The 20,125-nt window shown below is 45.6% G+C and overlaps 1 protein-coding gene across 6 annotated transcripts in view; it reads right to left on the reverse strand.

The window, feature by feature from the left end:
• MAGI2 (membrane associated guanylate kinase, WW and PDZ domain containing 2) overlaps nucleotides 1–20,125 on the reverse strand; it is a 673,341-nt gene that overhangs the window by 374,093 nt on the left and 279,123 nt on the right. The window lies entirely within an intron of this gene.

A 20,125-nucleotide genomic window follows, 5' to 3' on the forward strand; every position in this document is an offset into this window, starting at 1 on the left:
AGACACATACCCAGTCATCTCCTACCTTATTGTCATCCTCAGCCTCTCCATCATCCTGAATTTTTTAAGTCACCTGTACTGATCCATCCCATTTTCATACAGAGAAAGACATTATTCTCCCTGATAGGAAAGCCTCAGCTGTGCTCAGCTACATATTTTTCCAGCACGGATGCCTAGAATTTTCTGCACAAACCAGACACAAACTGCAGCTGAGCTCCCTTTCTCCCCTCCCTTTAAGAGATGAAGCTAGTGCTCCCCTAGTCTCTCCCAGCCTGTTCTTGCTGTCTTTCCTATCTCTCTCCCCCTCCCCCTCCTAACCAAACTCAGTGCAGCCCAGTCAGGGTCATTTACATTTCTCAGCATGATGACCCCTCTCCATCCTCTCCTCTGCTGTTTGTAGGGTCTGCTAGACCTCAATGTACTGTTACATACAATGGCAAAGGCAATAAAATATATCAATATTTCTAGAAATTATTATTACACAGATCATAACATAGAGAACCTATCTAGGTGTATTACTTGTATGCATTATTTCTAACTGAAATGTATATTCTGCAATATATGTATAATGGTTCTTCAAAGGCAGAGGAATGTGATAGATTTTCAATTCCTTCCCCTTTATAGATTACATTATTATTCTAGGTTTACTCAGGAGGGGGTTGGGAGAATGTTCTTCCACTAGGGCTGTGGAAAAGCACTTCTCCTCCCCCAGGTATCAGCTGAGGTAATAAGGACAATTGGAGAGCAGATGACCTCTCTGACATTACCAGTGTTTATCTGCATCAGCTGAACCCCAATGGCAAGTGGAGAGAATATATCATTGCTTAGGCTATGTACACACGTGCACACGTTTTACTATAGGTCAGTTGTCGAATGTTCTCTGACGTATACCTCTGATATATTTACCAGTCATATAACATACAGCGGCATATGTAAGCCATTGGCCACAAGGCAAAAAATGTCCAGTCTACTTAGTTTGCAGCGGCCAACTATATGGGAAAATGCAAAATGCTGTGCTTATATACATAGTAATTGTAAAAAGCAGGAAAATCTGTACACACCTTTGTTTTGACACCTCCAGCAAGCTTTTAATTGGTATGATAATTAGCTTTAGCCTATGTTCAAACACAGTACAATAAAGGTGATATATGGCCATCATTTTGAGTTAAAAATATAATAATATAATATGCACTCCATTGTAGTCAATGGGAAATCGGACAGCATTGCACACAACATATAGAATATCAACTGTAATTGATTACGGCCTTCCAGGTAATTTACATGTACATTACAAACAACCTGCTTTTAGAAAATACAGAAATTTTTTTCCCCTCTGTTAACACTGTTTTATTGTCACTCAAAATTACAGTTGTAGGCTGGGTTCACACTACGTATATTTCAGTCAGTATTGTGGTCCTCATATTGCAACCAAAACCAGGAGGGGATTAAAAACACAGAAAGGATCTGTCCACACAATGTTGTAATTGAGTGGATGGCCGCCATATAACAGTAAATAACTGCCATTATTTCAGTATAACAGCCTTTGTTTTAAAATAACAGCAAATATTTGCCATTAAATGGCGGCCATCCACTCAATTTCAACATTGTGTGAACAGATCCTTTCTGTGTTTTCAATCCACTCCTGGTTTTGGTTGCTATGAGGACCTGACATGAGGACCAAATACTGCCTGAGGGTATAAACACACACACCGTATACGCAGCGTATTTACTGCTGCGATACGCAGCAAATACGCAACAAACACACAACAAATACTCAGCAGATTAGATCTAAATTACTGAACACAGCATCAAATCTGCACCATCAAATCTGCTGCAGATCTGCTGCGTATCTGCTGCATGTGTTTGTACCCTTAAATATACGTAGTGTGAACATAGCCGTATGTAGTACAGATGAGCGAAGCAAATCTGGTGAATCAAGATTCGCTTCGAACTGGCTGTCAATTTGCTTCATTCTGCAAAGCGAATTCTGTGCAATTTGTTCCACGATGGTGACCGCACAAGTTAGCTTACAGTACTGTCATTCAGGGGGAACATTATCCATAATGTGAAGTAATTGGACACTGGTTGTGCATTATACCAAGTAACTGGCTTTGTGTGTACATTATACCAAGTCACTGGACACTGGTTGTGCATTATACCATGTCACAGGGTGCTGGTTGTGCATTATATCGAGTAAATATGTGCTGGTTGTGCATTATACCAAGTCACTGGGTGCTGGGTGCGCATTATACCAAGTTAGTGGCTCTTAGTTGTGCATTATACGAAGTTACTGGGTGCTGGTTGTACATTATACCAAGTAGCAGGGTGCTGGTTGTGCATTATACCAATTAGGGGTGGGTTCAGACTACGGAATTCTCGCGGATAAATTCCCCCAAATTCCGTCGCTAGAACGAGCGCCTTTCCGCCGGCTCCATAGGCATCATTCTATGAGCCGGATGATTCCGCTATCCGCCTAAAGTATTGACGTGTCAATTCTTTTGGCGGAATCTGCCCCTGCATAGAATGGTGGGGCAGGGGCGGAGAGTCGCGCGGCCATAAGCGCGTACAGGCAACGGAATCCGCCGGATTTTATCCACGCGAATTCTGTAGTCTGAACCCACCCTATGGGTGGGTTCACATTGAGTAACTGGGTGCTGGGTGTGCATTATACCAAGTTACTGGCTGCTGGTTGTGCATTATACCTAGTCATTGGGTGCTGGTTGTGCATTATATCGAGTAACTGGGTGCTGATTGTGCATTATACCAAGTCTCTGTGTGTGCATTATACCGAGTAAGGCCAAGTTCACACAACGTAAGTTTTGTATTAACCCTTTGAGGACCAAGCTCAAAATGACCCAGTGGACCGCGCAAATTTTGATCTTTGCGCTTTCGTTTTTCCCTCCTCCCCTTCTAAGAGCTCTAGCACTTTCAGTTTTCTATCTACAGGGCCATGTAAGGGCTTGTTTGTTACAGGAATAGTTGTACTTTGTAATGGCGTCTTTCATTTTACCATAACATGTATGACGGAATCCCAAATATATTATTTATGAAGATATAAATAGGTGAAATCGTGAAAAAGATTGCAATGTGGTAACGTTTGGGGGGTTCCTGTGTCTACGTAATGCACTATATGGTAAAAGCGACATGATACTATTACTCTATAGGTCAGTCCGAACACAACCATATGCAGGTTACACAGATTCTCTAATGTTATATATTTTTTTTTTATGAAATCATTTTTTTTGGCAATTACATATTAATAAAATGGGCCTATTGTGACGCTTATAACAGTTTTATTTTTTCACCTACGGGGCCGTATGGGATGTCATTTTTTCCGCCATGATCTCTAGTTTTTATTAATACCATATTTGTGAAGATGGGATGTTTTGATCTCTTTTTATTATTTTATATATATATATATATATATATATATATATATTGTAACATAAAATAGGTAATCCACACCCTTTTTCCCTCTTTTCGTGTACGCCGTTCACCGTTCGCAATGACGCTTGTTATATTTTAATAGATCGGACAATTACGCAGGCTACAAAAGGCTACCAGTGCGCCTGCTCGGAAGAAATGCCCACTGAGATCAGCGGTCTGGCAGTTCTTCTGTCTTAGGCGCAGAAAAGACCATTCTGCTATATGCAACACCACTTCTATGCGTCAGCTTATAGAGCACCACCACCCCACTGCCTGGAAGAACTGGGACTCCCAGGGCATGTCTCCATCCAAGTAAAGTCCCTAATAAAATAATCACCCATAGTCTTGTTTATTTCTTTGCATACAAAGTAATTTCACACATTACGCCAACAATTAATAGAAAAATCCAGTAATACAATGTTTAGTGCAGAACTACATAACTATGTATTTACCAAAGTCTACATAGTACTGAACAGCGTAAAGATCCGCTGATGATTTTACACAGCAGCCCTGGAGCCACATGTAAATGCTCCATTAGGGTGAGTTTTTTGGGAGTGACCAAAGCGAGGGTGAGACGGTTACTCATCTTCATTTAACCCCTTAACGACCGCGTGCGTATATTTACGCCCTGCGGTCGGTAAGGGAGTTCAGAGCAAGGCTGCGTTCTGGCCCGCCGCGGTCCCGGGTGCGACAGGTAGCCCGGGGCCGCGGCTATTAGCGGGCACGGTCCGATTGCCGTGCCCGCTAATCAAGTAATCAGATGCAGCTGTCAAAGTTGTCAGCTGCATCCGATTACCGTATGCAGCACTTTCTTGGTGTTTAGTGGCGGAGATCGCCCCTCCCGAACAACGTGCCGGAGGTGCAATCTCCGTGACTGGTGCCGGCCGGGGTCTCTGCCAAAATGACGCTGATCCCGGCTCGACACTCATTTGTTTTCAGCTGCAGCAGCCGAAAGCAAATGAGTGCCGATCTCATTGATCCATGCTGCATAGATCTCAATGAGAGATCAGTGCAATTATACTAGAAGTCCCCCAGGGGGGCTTCTAGTATAAGTGTAAAAGTAAAAAAAAAATGATGTTTTCAATCAAAAGCCCCCTCCCCTAATAAAAGTCTGAATCCCCCCCCTTTTCCCAGGTTATAAATAAACATAAACAAATAAATAAATAAACATGTTTGCTATCGCCGCGTGCGCAATCGCCCGAACTATTATTGTAGCCTGAATAGCCTGGTAAGTGTGGCCTCAGTGCTTTTGACTTGATTCTATTGGCCATACAATTCGCCCAGTAGGTATATAATGCTCACTCCTACAACCCCCTCCTCACTCCTCCCAGAGAAGGATGGCAAAATACATTGGAGGGTTACAAGTCAGGGGTTTGTGTGCCAATCTTGTGCATTCCATATTTTGGTTGCTTGCAATATTAACCCCTTCAGGACTGGGCTAATTTTCATTTTTTTCCTCTCTGTGTTTAAAAGGCCATAGCGCTTGCATTTTTTCACCAACAGACCCACCTGAGCATTTACTTTTTGCACCACTAATTTTTCCATAAAGAATGCTGTGAAGCTGGAAAATAATTATTTGCGCAGTGAAAGTGAAAAAGAAAAGCTATTTGTTTTCATTTGGGGGCCATTCACGTTTATGCCATTTGTCCTATAGTAAAACTGGCATATTATATATGTTCGTCAAGTCAGTATGATTACAACAATGTGTACTTTATATAACTTTTATTTCATCTGACTGCTTTTAAAAAATAAAACCTTTAAAAAAAAACTAAATGTGTTTAAAATTGCTCTATTACCATCCTTATGGCACTTTTATCCTTTGGTCTATGGGGTTGTATGAGGTGTTATCATACATTATGATTATACAGTATTATTAATGATCAGTTCTTTTCATTGGTACCTTAATGCATATATGCAACTTTTTTTTTATCACAGTTTGTCTGGATTTGATGTGACAAAAAAATCAGCAATTTTGCACTTTTTGCCCACTAGGCACCAGGGAAGGCTAGTTAGAGACATTTAAATGCAGCTGTCAGTTTTGAAAATTGCATTTAAATGGCTAATTAGCGGGAGGGGCGGTCCGCAGATAGCAGCAGGGATTGCTGCTCTCTGAACCCACCCAACTGCAGGAGGACCGACATTTACGTTCTGCTGCGGGAAGGGGGTTAATAAGTCATTAGACACTTTATTTCATTAGAGTTTCAGAAGCACTTTAACTTTAGATTGGGGTCATCATATTCTGGTGTCCATGAATTGCTGGCTGTTTATGAATTGTCTGGTTTGGCCACAGGCACTTTATCCCAGTACATTACAGTATTTAGTTTTTACTTTTGATGCAATATTTACTGATGCCTGATATGACATCTTTAAAGGGGTTGTCCAGCAAAAATCTTTTTCTTTCAAATCAACTGGTGTCAGAAAGTTATGTAGATTTGTAATTTACTTCTATTAAAAAATCTCAAGTCGTCCCATACCTATCAGCTGCTGTATGTCCTGCAGTAAATGTTGTTTTATTTTCAGTCTGACACAGTGCTCTCTGCTGACATCTCTGTCCGAGACCAGAACTGTCCAGAGCAGGAGAGGTTTTCTATGGGAATTCGTATAGAAAACCTCTCCTTCTCTTGGAGAAGACAGAATTACTGTGTTGTAACTGAGTGGATGGCCACCATTTAAAGGCAAATAACGAAAGTTATTTCAAAACAATGTCCGTAGTTTAAAAATAACTGTAATTATTTGCCAGTAAATGGCGGCAATCCATTCAGTTTCAACAGTGATTGAACATAGCCTTTGTGTGTTTTCAATCAACTCCTGGTTTTGGTTGCAAAATACTGACCAAAAAGACTATGTGTGAATACAGTCTTAGGACATGTTTAGACATAACAAAACAGCGGCTGTTCTGTGCACAACGGACGGAAATAATTGACATGTCAATTATTTCCACACAACGGCCATTGTTTGCATTGACTTCAATGCAATACATTTTTCTATGACAAGAACGGATGTTGTTTTTAACGCAAACCATGTCCGTTGTCTAAAAATACGTTGTGCGAACATAGCCTACAAGTGTAATATCTATGTGTTAATTATCAGAAAAAAAAATATGGATGTAATACTGAAGTTAAAATACAGCAGTACTTTATTTATAATAATGCACTCCATTGAAGTCAATAGGAAATCGGCCATCAGTGCACACACAGTATAGAAAAACGACCGTGACTGATTACAACCATCCTAATAATGAACCCGCTCATTATTTACCCCCTGCTTTTGCAAGATACAGCCTTTTTTTCATCTGTTTACACATTGTTTTATTTTCACTCAAAATGACAGCCGTATTTAGCTTTTGTTTTACTGTGTGTGAACATAGCCTAAAACTATGGCATGCCGCTGAGGATTTACTGCACATATTCCTCACTGACTGTAGAAACTAAACTAAACTGCAGTGTTTTGGATTTTGCTGCAGATCTCCTACAGAATCTGCAACTGACAACAAATCAGTAATTTGGTATGAATTTGCTGCTGCAGATTTACGTTACGCTGCAGATTTTCCCGTCCTGTGTGAACAAACCTTGAGGGAATATTCATACAGTAAAATTGCAGTGTCCCATTGCATACATTTCTAGTGCTACATTGTACTTGAACAGGTTACATTAGAAACTGCACCTTATTATTGTTAGATGTTATATTCCTATTTTACAGTCTTTCATTGCCTATTGGGGGGAGGGGGGGATACTAAAACCAGCATTTCATACAGGGGTCTTATGTAAAAGCCAATGCTGTGACTGCTGTGCTTGATTTATTGAGAGCCCCGCACCTCTCAATAAATAAAGTGCATCTTAGGGGTCATTCACACATCCGTAGAATTCAGTCCGTACATGGAAATAAGTGAATTCAGCATGTATGGGAGGTCATGCCGACATACCTACTACCTCCCAGCCCAGCAACAACTGCTGTCAGCCCAGAAATACAAGTCCTTTCCAAGGGAGGTCTACATATGATTCACAAGGAGTGCCAAGCTTTCCTTAAATCAGCAAGGAAAAGTTAAACAATGTGCCTTACTGCATTGCAGGAACTGTCAGTGCATACAATATACCGCCAGAGTTCTAATGAGTCTTGCAGTAACCTATATAATTTTTTGTTTTTCATTTTTGTATATTTAATCCCTTGAAGGGATGTGTAAATGAAATGCACAAAAATACAATGCTTTACTGCAAGACACATATTAGAACTCTGGCAGTACTCAAGAGAGTGTTGTTGCTGCAGGTCACTCTGCTGTGTGTTACTGTTGTGGCTGTTCTGTATGAGCAGTGGTTCCTGAGCAAGGTTGGCTCGGGGCAGATCAGATTGGAAGTTTTGTAGAAGAACCCGGAAGTTCCGGATGATGAACCTGGTGCAATCAGTAGGGACAGAGTTTAGACTTCGCCTGATAACCATCAGTTCTGTAACCATCATGCTGCCTCTCTTATGCTGCGTTTACACGGAACGATAGTTCGCCCGATCGTACGATTAACGATTTCGAAGTAACGATCAGCGTTTAGATAGAACAATATATCATACGGAAAATTCATTTTGGGATCGCTTAAGCCTATCTTGCACATAGGAAAAATCGGTGAACGACTGTTTACACGGAACGATCTGCAAATTTTTTGCGAACAGCGATTTTAGAATATGTTGTAAGATCAAAATGAACGATTTCTCGCTCGTTGTTCGATCATTCGCTGCGTTTATATGTACAATTATCTTTCAAATTCGATCTTTATTGTGCAAATTTGCACGATAATCGTTCCGTGTAAACGCAGCATTATTCGGATAAATACCACCTCGCGATAAATAGCCCCCACCTCCCTCTGCTCAAGCATTGATACTTCTGTGGGAGATTTTCTGAGAACTGATCTGATGTATTTTTGTAAATTCTCTCCCCAATGTGCACCTGACCTAAAGACCAAGCATTACTGGAATCTATAAGTGCTGCTTACTGTGCCCACCAGCTACATAAAGTTATGACATGTTCCACACACCTACATGACTGCAGGTGCAATAACATAGCATCGAACAGTATATGCAATATATGAGTGCATGTAATAGTCCCCTAGGGACTAAAAGTGTAAAAAAAAACTAATTAATAAATAAATTTTAGTTTTGAAAAATATGACATAGATCTACCCCAATAAAAGTTTATCTCGTCTCTCTTTTCCATTTTAAAAATAAAACACATAGAAATAAATAAATGAATAAACATATGTATAATAGTGAGCTTAATTGTCTGGTCTAAAAAAATATAACATAATTATTTCCGCATGGTAAACAGTGTAAGCAAAAAGAGTAAAAAAACAAAACACAAGGATAGTCGATTTTTTAAACATTAGCAGTCAGAAAAAAATTAAGAAAAATTCCCATTTACACAAATACAGATGTAGCCTCTGTTAACTTGATCACATTGATGCATTTAACTCGAAGTTCTAATTGATTTAAAACGAATGTACCATCATTACATTCACTTTAGGTTTTTCACATGAACAGACCGGTTATCTTGGGGAAGCTGGTGCCGCTGTCCTTTTTTTAAAGTGCCGCTGTACCCACAATCTGACCCCCCCCCCCCAAACCACTTGTACCTTCGGATAGCTGCTTTTAATCTGTTAGGGCCACGGCGGCATCCCGCGCTCCGGACCGCCGCCGTGACTCCTCACCCAGTTCCGCAGCAGCCGGGGTCCACATGCAGGGACCCGGCGCTGCGGCTACTTCGGCCCAGGAGGGCGCCTCACCTTGCCTAGTTCCTGCCCGTCACTGTGCCTGCCGGCGTGCGCCCCCGCCTCCTAGGGTGCACGCGCGCCGGCTGTCTCAGATTTAAAGGGGCAGTGCGCTCCTAATTGGTTTTAGTGTCAATCACTCCCCTATAAGTTCCAGCCCTGCCCCCTCCCAGGTGTTGGAGCCTCTACATGCTTCCCATAGCGTTTGGCCCAGCTCCCTGCGGCGGGCTCTGGTGAAAACCAGCGGCCCCTTAGACTCCTATCCCTGGTGAGGTTAGTGCCATTGCTAGTGACGGTCCAGTGGATCCACTACTCCAGGCATTACATAATCTAAGATCTGTCCTGGGGTCCGTCCGGCACATGATGCAGTTATTGTCCTGAAAAACAACTTTTAAACTTGCAGCCCTGAGCCAAATGGCCGTAGCCTAGATCGTGTATGCATTAGGTTGGCACAACCTCTCTATCCCTCCTCCCCGCCCTCCTCATCATTAGGAATGCTCCAGGCAGATTGTCTCCTATTTATCAGCTGTGTGAGGACGGCACATGGTCTGGATCGGTAAGGCACCTGTGCAGTTTTCACTGCAGAGGAATAGGGAAAATGGTGAAGAGGGCGGGGAGGAGGGGGGTGCAAAGTTAGGGCACAGACACTCCAAGCCACGGTCGTTGGGTACAGGGCTGCAAGTTTAAAAGTATTTTTTTAGGACAATAACTGCATCACCTGCCGAACAGACCCTAGGACAGATCTTGGATTAATAGCAGCTATGTGAAGGTACAAGCGGTTTGGGGGGGTCAGATTGTGGGTACAGAGTCGCTCTAAACTGTGGCCTGACGCCTGCGTACACGGCCATTGTATTACTGGGCACCAGCTGGGGATGAAGCACTGGAGGCAGGCCGGCCTGCCCCCAGTGGGAGGAAACCCCCATCCCTCTATGATGCGGCTCCATTGATTCTAACGAAATCTAGTGGTTCTATTCATGTGAAAAACTTAAAGCAAATGTACTAATGGTACATTCGTTTTAACATAGCTCCCTGACACAATTGTTGTGTCAAGGATCATGTTAAACCTGGCTACATCTGTATGATATTAATAAAAACTAGAGATGGTTGCACAAAAAAATGTTAAATGAGGGTTTGTCTTTGGTGAATATTGTTTATGAATTAAACAACAAGGAGAAATGCGACCACACCATATACAGAAATGCACCTACATCAGTTTAGTTTGGTGGATCAGAAGCATTAAAGGGGTGCTCCAGCGAAGGGGCACTTTTTTGCTGGGACCGGGGAGGAGGTGGGCGAGGGAAAAGATGTCCACTCACCTCCCTGGTTCCAGAGGCGGGTCCCGCATCGCGGCGCTCCGGTGCCCGGATCCCGCTTTCGGGTGTCTGACGCGGGCCAGAGACGTGATGTCTCAGGTCCGCTCAGCCACTCAGTGAAGTAGGCGGGATCCGTTTTAAGTCCGCTCAGATCCCGCCTCCTTCACTGAGTGGCTGAGTAGACCTGAGACGTCACATCTCGGGCCCGCGTCAGACATCCGGAAGCAGCCGGGAACCGGACACCGGAGCGCTGCGATGAGTGGACGTCTTTTCCCTCGGCCACCTCCTCCCCGGTCCCAGCAAAAAAGTGCCCCCCCCCCACTGGAGTACTCCTTTAATTCATGTCAACAAACCAAGAACTATTTTCTAGAATGTTCCCGACATCTCAAAATTTCATGATTGCCTATTGCAAGATCACTATGGATCTCTTGATTTCTTGTTCCATTTTCAGCATGTGCAAATGCTGCAATTTTTTGAAATGTCTTTTACATTAATTCAGTCATACAAACACTCAACTACAAGGTAATAAAATGCTGACATCCAACACAATCTTGTTTGTCGGCAAATGACAGCTGCTGATTAAAGAGACAAAGAAATAGTTGATTCTCACCATGTTACCCAAACCAGATGAAAGAAAGTCATTCATGTTTATAAGCCCATGTAGAAGAAAGGTTTGTCATATGGACAGAAGACATTAAAGGGGTTGTCCAGCGAAAATCTTTTTCTTTTAAATCAACTGGTGTCAGGAAGTTATATAGATTTGTAATTTACTTCTATTAAAAAATCTCAAGTCTTCCCATATTTATCAGCTGCTGTATGTCCTGCAGGAAATGTTGTTTTATTTTCAGTCTGGCACAGTGCTCTCTACTGACAGGAACTGTCCAGAGCAGGGAAGGTTTTCTATAGGAATCCCCATAGAAAGCAGCGTCTATGGGGAATTATTAAAGACAGCTGCTAATTTGTGTTTTTTTTTTACTACCACCTCATAAAAAAATTAAATAAAAAATGATCAGGGTCATATTTCCCCTAGAATGGTGCCGATGGAAACGCCAACTTGTCTTACTAAAATATTTTGGCATTGCAAGGTGTCTGTGACTTAATATAATGGCTATAAAAAAAAACTGAAATAAAAAAAAAAAAAATTCATCAGGCCTCTGTCATGTCTGCGGCCTGTGGTTGAGTCAGATGACGCACTGCAGCCACATATGGGGTATTTCTACAAACATTGGAATAAGGGAAATAAATAGTGAGTGGTATTTCTCAGTAAGTATTTGCTGTGTTAGAGGGAAAAAATTGATTAAAATGGTAAATTTTTAAATTGCCCCTCCGCTTAATTTTCTGCAAAACACCTAAAGGGTTAATAAAAATTATAAAATGTTACTTTGAATACTTTGAGGGGTGCGGTTTTTACAGTGGACGGATTTATGGGGATAACTAACATACAAGGCCCACAAATCCACTTCAGAACTATACTGGTCCCTAATAAAGTTAGAATTTAAAATTTTGCAGAAATTTTAAAAATTCGCTGCAAAATTTTTAAGCCCTCTAACATCCTAAAAAAGAAAAGGACGTTCACCAAATGACGTCACCATAAAGTAGACATGTTGTAGATGTTTCAGTAATAATTAATTCCTGTGACATGACTACCTTTCTTAGAAAAAGAGAGTTGTGAATATAAAGAAACAGAAATTTTTCTAATTTTTGTGCAAATATTGTGTTTTTTTTTTTTGTGTTACAAAAAACTACTGAGCGTATCAACCAAAGTATACAAACATAAAGAGGAATATGTCAGGAAAAAGCAGTCTTAAAATAACTGCGATAGTAAAAGCAACGCAGAGTTATTACTACATAAAGAGAGAGAGAGAGAGAGAGAGAGAGGTCAGATTTGAAAAATAGAACCAAGGCATTAAGGCCAAAACAGGCTGCAGAGGCAAGGGGTTAAGGTGAAACTTTGTGTTCATGGCAATGACAAACTAGACTTCCATGGTTGACATAATTGTTCCATTTATTGGAATAGTGGATTTATTGCAGCCACTATTTCAATTGTAAAAGTTGTTTTAAAGCAATTAAAACGATTAAACATCAACACACAGAGATTAATTTTATTTCATTACTGTAACTCAATCAGACAAAAATGCTTGAACCATCATATACATCATTTCTGCATATATGGAGAACATACTGTATTATTTGCGAGGGTTATCACCTGTTCTGCACATGGTCCATAAATACGGATGATGCCGTACCAAATGGAGTTCAGAGCTCCCGACACCACCATCACTGGAGCTTTTATTTCTACTGTATAAAACTGGATTTTACTTTAACAAAATCTTACGGCAATTCCCTGCAAGAAGTTAGAACAACATAAGGTGATGACGCAGATGATCATTCATCTTAATGGCTGCCATGTGACATTTCTCATGCAGCTGCTTCTCCTTCATGTATGCATTCTAAATGTACTTTTATGAGCACTGATGTATGCTTTTACCATAGGGTGCACTTTACACACTGAATTATGCAATTTATTGTATGATGTAATCTTGGTTTACATAACAATAATTTATACTGCACACTTGTGATTATTATAGCACTATAATTTATTTGCCTGTATACTATAACTGTGGCCACTTGTATGTAACGCCTGGAGTAGTGGATCCACTGAACCGTCACTAGTGATGGCACTAACCTCACCAGGGAGCGGAGTCTAAGGGGCCGCTGGTTTTCACCAGAGCCCGCCGCAAGGTGGGATGGACTTGCTGCGGCAGGTGACCCCCAGGTCACTACCCCTGGCTTGGTTGCTAGTGACGGCAGGCGAGGCGTGGCAGGAGCAGTAGGCAGGAGATGCAGGCAGAGGTCTGTAGGCGTGATCGCAGGTGGCGGACAGGACTCAGGAACAATGGGAAGGCAGCAGGCAGGGACTAGGGACAAGGACTGCGGACAGGAACAAGGAACAAGGACTAAGGTCAGGAACAACAGGGAGCTGGGCCAAACGCTATTGGAAGCATGCAGAGGCTCCAACACCTGTAGTGGGGCAGGGCTGGAATTTATAGGGAGTGATTAGTGCAACTTCCAATTAGGGGCGGACTGGCCCTTTAAATCTGAGACAGCCGGGGCGCGTGCGCCCTAGGAGGCGGGGACGCGCGCCGGCCGGCACAGACGGAGACAGGAGCGGGGTGAGATAAGGCGCCCCCCGGGGCCGAACAGGTAGCAGCGCCGGGTCCCTGCACAAGGACCCCGGCGGCTGCATGGGGCAGAGAGAGGTCGCAGCGGCGGCCCGGAGCACGGGCCGCCGCCGCGGCGTGACAGTACCCCCCCCCCCCTTTGGCCTCCCCCTCTTTCTTGCCTGCAGGAACCTCTTGATGAGATCTTGGTCCAGGATGTTAGCCTCGGGTTCCCAGGACCTCTCTTTAGGACCAAATCCTCTCCAGTCCACTAGGAAGAACCGTCTCCCTCTGACAGTTTTCATGGCCAGAATGTCTTTAACAATGTAGACGTCGTCAGAGATGGCTTGTGGAGCAGTGAACGAAGACTTATTGGAGAACCGGTTGAGGACCACTGGCTTTAAGAGGGAAACATGGAAGGCGTTCGGAATCCGCATAGTAGGGGGTAGGCGGAGTTTGTAAGTGACAGGGTTGATGCGTTTTAGCACTGAGAAAGGACTCTTGAGTCGGACATATTTGGCCGAGAGCCAGACTTTGTCACCTGGGAGAAAATTTGTGGCAGGTCTTCTTCCCTTATCCGCCTGGTCCTTCATGCGGTCAGATGCCTTGAGCAAAGATTGTCGAGTCTGTTCCCAGATCGACTGCAGGTCAGATAACAATTCCTCCACAGCTGGGACCTCAGAGGATGGAGAGAGAGGCAGAGGAGGACGAGGGTGATGCCCATAGACCACATAGAAGGGTGACTTGCCTGTGGAACTCGAGTCCAGATGGTTGTAGGAGAACTCCGCCCATGGAAGCAGACAGGACCAGTTGTCCTGGCGAGCGGAGACGAAGTGTCGAAGATAATTGCCAAGTACCTGATTGACCCTTTCCACTTGCCGATTGGTCTGGGGATGATAGGCCGATGAGAAGTCCAGCTTCACTTGGAGTTGAGAGCAGAGAGCACGCCAGAATCTGGAGACGAATTGTGAGCCTCTGTCAGACACTATATGAAGAGGAAGACCATGTAGGCGGAAGATATGCTGAAAGAACAGCTGGGCCAGGCGAGGAGCTGATGGTAGTCCAGGAAGAGCCACGAAGTGGGACATCTTGGAGAAGCGGTCAGTAACAACCCAAATGACAGTGTTACCCGCAGATGGAGGCAAGTCTGTGACAAAGTCAATGCCTATATGGCACCAGGGGCGGTCTGGAACTGGCAAGGGCTGAAGTAGGCCGGCAGGTTTTTGACGGGAGGATTTGTTTCTGGCACAGATGGTACAGGAAGCCACAAAGTCCTTGACATCTTGGAGTAGGCTAGGCCACCAGTAGTGGCGGGAGATCAGTTGCCCGGTCTTTAGAACTCCTGGATGCCCGGCCAGCATAGAGGAATGACCCCATTTCAAGATCCGTCTTCGAAGAGCAGGGCGCACATAGGTCTTACCGGGAGGCAATCTTTGAAGAGTGGATGTGGCGACTGGCACTAGGCGATCGAGAGGTATAATGTGGCGAGGAGAGTCCTCTTGTCCCATGACGTCAGATGCTCGGGAGAGAGCATCGGCTTTCACGTTCTTCTCAGCCGGACGGAAATGGATAACGAAGTTGAAACGTGAAAAGAAAAGCGACCACCTGGCCTGCCGGGGATTGAGACGTTGGGCCGATTGGAGGTAGAGAAGATTCTTGTGGTCCGTGTAGATATTTACCAGATGCCTAGCCCCCTCAAGGAGATGACGCCATTCCTCCAGTGCCAACTTAATCGCCAAGAGTTCTCGGTCGCCAATAGTATAGTTCCTCTCGGCAGGGGAAAAAATCTTTGAGAAGAACCCACAGGTTTGGGTTTTGCCTGATGCGTCCTTTTGCGAGAGGACGGCTCCAGCGCCTACTGAAGATGCGTCGACCTCAAGTGAAAACGGCTTGGTGGCATCCGGGCGAACTAGCACAGGAGCAGAAGCAAAGGCTGACTTTAGGCTAGTGAAGGCTTGCTCGGCCTTAGGTGGCCAATGCCTGGGATCCGCCTTCTTCTTAGTGAGAGCCACGATGGGTGCGACCAGGGTAGAGAAGTGTGGGATGAACTGCCGATAGTAGTTGGCAAATCCTAGGAGGCGTTGGATAGCTCTGAGTCCCACAGGACGTGGCCACTGGTGAACAGCTGAGAGCTTGGCCGGATCCATTTGTAGACCCTGGTCGGAGACGATATACCCAAGAAACGGAAGACTGTGCTGATGGAAAACGCACTTCTCTAGCTTGGCGTACAGATGATTGGCCCGTAGTCTTCGTAGGACCTGACGTACTTGTGTCACGTGAGTCTGCTGGTCAGGGGAGAATACCAAAATGTCGTCAAGATAGACAATGACGCAGACATAGAGGAGGTCTCGGAAGATGTCGTTAACGAATTCCTGGAAAACCGCTGGGGATTTGCATAGGCCGAATGGCATGACCAGGTATTTGTAGTGCCCATCTCTGGTGTTAAAAGCGGTCTTCCATTCGTCTCCTTCACGAATACGGATTAAATTGTACGCTCCCCTAAGGTCCAGCTTAGAGAAGATCTTGGCTCCACGGAGACGGTCGAATAGTTCAGGAATAAGTGGAAGAGGATAACGGTTCTTGACTGTCACCTTATTTAGGCCCCTGTAGTCTATGCATGGGCGAAGAGAACTGTCCTTCTGCACAAAGAAGAACCCTGCGCCAGCAGGGGACGTGGATTTGCGAATAAAACCCTTCTGTAGGTTCTCCCGGATGTAGGAAGACATGGCCTCAGTCTCGGGCACGGAGAGAGGGTACACCCGACCTCGTGGAGGAGAAGTTCCAGGAAGGAGGTCTATGGGACAATCATATGTCCGGTGAGGGGGTAGAGAGTCCGCCTCTTTGGCAGAAAAGACGTCAGCCAAGTCTTGTCATTCTGCCGGTAGGCCGGGTAGAGGCTTGACTGAGTCAGGTGACGCCACAGAGCACTTGGGCTGAGGAAGCTTCAGACACCGGTTAGGACAGTCCAGACCCCAACTGAGAATCTCCCCGGTTCTCCAGTCTAGCTTAGGGGTATGTAATTGCAGCCAAGGTAGACCCAGCAGGATGTCGGAAGAGGAATGGCGCAAGATGTAGAAGGAGATCTTCTCCTGATGTAAAGCGCCCACCTGGAGGACTAGTGGTGCAGTCTGGTAGAGCACAGCTTCAGCAAGAGTCTCGCCCTTGACTGAGGAGATAGACAGAGATCGGGCTAGCTGGATCACGGGTAGCCACCATCTTTGGACCAAGGTAGCTGCAATGAAACTGCCCGCAGACCCGGAGTCGATGAAGGCAGTAGTCTGGTGAATTTGTCCTGAGGGTGTCTGGATGGAAACTGGCATAGACAATCTTGGAGAGGTGGCATTCACACCTAGGGAGGTCTCTCCTACCGGACCTAGGTGCGAGCGTTTCCCGGACACTGGGGATGTTGGGGACATTTCTGCCGGAAGTGATCAGAGCCACCGCAATAGAGACAGAAATTCAGCTCTAGTCGGCGAGCCCTCTCATGAGGAGTCAGGCGAACTCGTTCTACTTGCATTGGAACCTCAGGAGTCGACTGGGGTACAGGAGCAACAGGATTCTGGAAAACCAGTGCTAGGCAGTGATGGCGACGGGGCAGGCTTAGTCGCTGTTCTTGCCGGACCTCCTCCTCGGAAAATCGGTTGTCGACTCTGGTAGCCAATAGGATTAGATCGTTCAGAGATGTAGGGAGGTCGCGGGCGGAGAGCACGTCTTTTACCCGACTGGATAGGCCCTTCTTGAAGGTGGCTATTAGAGCGGCCTCATTCCAGTCTAATTCAGCTGCCAGGGTGCGGAACTGGATGGCGTAGTCACCAACAGAGGAGCTCCTTTGAGAGAGGTTGAGGAGAGCAGTCTCAGCTGAAGAAGCACGGGCAGGTTCCTCAAAGACGGAGCAAAACTCGGCCAGGAAGGTTCGGAGATTGGCAGCAACAGGATCATCTCGGTCCCACAGCGGCGTGGCCCAAGCCAAAGCTCTACCCTCCAATAGGCTGATGATGAAAGCCACTTTAGAGCGCTCGGTGGGAAACTGACTATTTAAGAGTTCAATATGCATGGTGCATTGAGTCAGGAATCCCCTGCACAACTTGGGATCGCCTCCATATTTACTCGGGAGAGCCAGTCGAAGTCTCAAAGAGGCTGCAGGAGGTGGTGAGCGCTGAGCTGTAGTATGCTGCTGTAAGGCGGCAGTCAGTTGCTGGATCTGCTGCGACTGTTGCTGGATTTGTTGAGCCTGTTGAGCGACCACTCTGGCTACGTCACGGAGATCAGGCACCTCACCGGGATTCATGGTTGGAGCCTACTGTAACGCCTGGAGTAGTGGATCCACTGAACCGTCACTAGCGATGGCACTAACCTCACCAGGGAGCGGAGTCTAAGGGGCCGCTGGTTGTCAACAGAGCCCGCCGCAAGGCGGGATGGACTTGCTGCGGCAGGCGACGCCCAGGTCGCTACCCCTGGCTTGGTTGCTGGCAGGCGAGGCGTGGCAGGAGCAGTAGGCAGGAGATAGTGCAGGCAGAGGTCTGTAGGCGTGATCGCAGGTGGTGGACAGGACTCAGGAACAATGGGAAGGCAGCGAGCAGGGACTAGGGACAAGGACTGCGGACAGGAACAAGGAACAAGGACTAAGGTCAGGAAAAACAGGGAGCTGGGCCAAACGCTATGGGAAGCATGCAGAGGCTCCAACACCTGTAGTGGGGCAGGGCTGGAATTTATAGGGAGTGATTAGTGCAAGTTCCAATTAGGGGCGGACTGGCCCTTTAAATCTGAGACAGCAGGCGCGCGCGCCCTAGGAGGCGGGGACACACGCGCCGGCCGGCACAGACGGAGACAGGAGCGGGGCGAGGTAAGGCGCCCCCCGGGGCCAAACAGGTAGCAGCGCCGGGTCCCTGCACAAGGACCCCGGCGGCTGCATGGGGCAGAGAGGACGCGGCGGCGGCCCGGAGCACGGGCCGCGGCCGCGGCCGTGACGTTGTACGTACACTTAGCTTGAGAAAGGTTCCATGAGGGGACCGAAACATTGCTTACTTTTTTCCTGCATTAATGATGGCTTAAGTTTTTATTTTCTTCTATAGCCTGGTCCAATCTTTTGTTGAAACTAACATTTATGGGCCATGATTATGACCCTGGATGTTCTGGTACCAAGTATTTCTGTCGTGATGTTCTCTTGTGTTTTACTACAGTATATGTTATCAAAGTTAAAAGAGGAGAGTCATGTTAAAAAAGCCAGGGCCCATCCATCATTCAGTGACCACCCGGGTGCTAGTCCAGGAGTCCACATAAAGCAGATGTCAGGACCAGTCACACCAAACACAACGAGACAGTGAGCCCTGAGCACAGCCCCTCCCACTGTCCCTACCTAATTGCCACAATCTGCCCTAAAATGGCAGCGGACAACTTGGCGGCGATCCCTGGCCTGGATACGTGAAACAATAGACAAGACAAAACGAACAAACACAATAAGAAAGGTCAGCAATCCGGGTCACAACAGTCTGGCAGCAAAGGTACAAAATCAGGATCCAAAAGAGTAGTCAAATAACAGGCAATGTGGTCGGGGGCAGGCGGCAAGCAAGCGAGGTCAAAAGATACTAAGCAGAATTCAGAAGAAGCACAGAAACAGAACCACAAGCAGGCAGAGACTAAGTCAATAACCGGCAAGGCACAGGCAGAAGCTGAAATCTTAAATAGGAGACCAGGAACCAAGTCCAGAAGATGATAGGAGGGACCAGCTGTCAATCACTGAGGCAAAGGCAGGTTAACTGTTACATGACCAGAGCAAACTTAGAAGCACAGACACGGGTGGGGCACGGAAAACAATTAGCAGACCAGAAGGAATAAGACACAGTTCAGACAGGGTAAAAACAAAGGCAAACACAACACAGAATAAATGGAATATTATGGCCAAAATCGCAGTCTCGGTCGTACCTTACGCACTGAGGACTGCGCCAAAGTTCCATTCATGACAGCAGACCAGCACAGACTTGTGTGCCATTATGGCAATAGTGCCTTTATTAAGCATTGTTTGATAAAGGCACTATTGTGTAAACATTGCACAAGTAGCATGGGAATAAGGGGTAAAAGCACATATAAGGGAGAAGGAAAAGCATGTATGGTGGCAGGTTATATAGGGAAGGAGGGAGGAGGGAAGGGCACCATTTTGAAGCACACCAACTCAACACTTTTTTCCTATGTGTCAATTCCATGTTCGTCGCAGCAGCTGAAGTGTGTGTGTGGGTAAGAGGTGTTTAGGGGCTGAGGAGAACACATGTATAGTTTGGCCATCCGTCACCCCTGCTTATCAGTTGTTCAGCTAGGTCACTGCACCTCTGCCTATAGACAGTGAATGGTGCAGAAAGCCCCGTGCCGTCTACTGTGTCATGGTGGCATAGGTTACTGTAGCTTAGCTCCCATTTAATTCAGTAGGAGCTGAGCTGCAGTAAACTGTGCCACCATGTGGAGAGGCCATCAGTGTAAGAAACTC

Source organism: Dendropsophus ebraccatus, chromosome 1 (assembly GCF_027789765.1).
Source record: "Dendropsophus ebraccatus isolate aDenEbr1 chromosome 1, aDenEbr1.pat, whole genome shotgun sequence".
Classification (NCBI taxonomy): domain Eukaryota; kingdom Metazoa; phylum Chordata; class Amphibia; order Anura; family Hylidae; genus Dendropsophus; species Dendropsophus ebraccatus.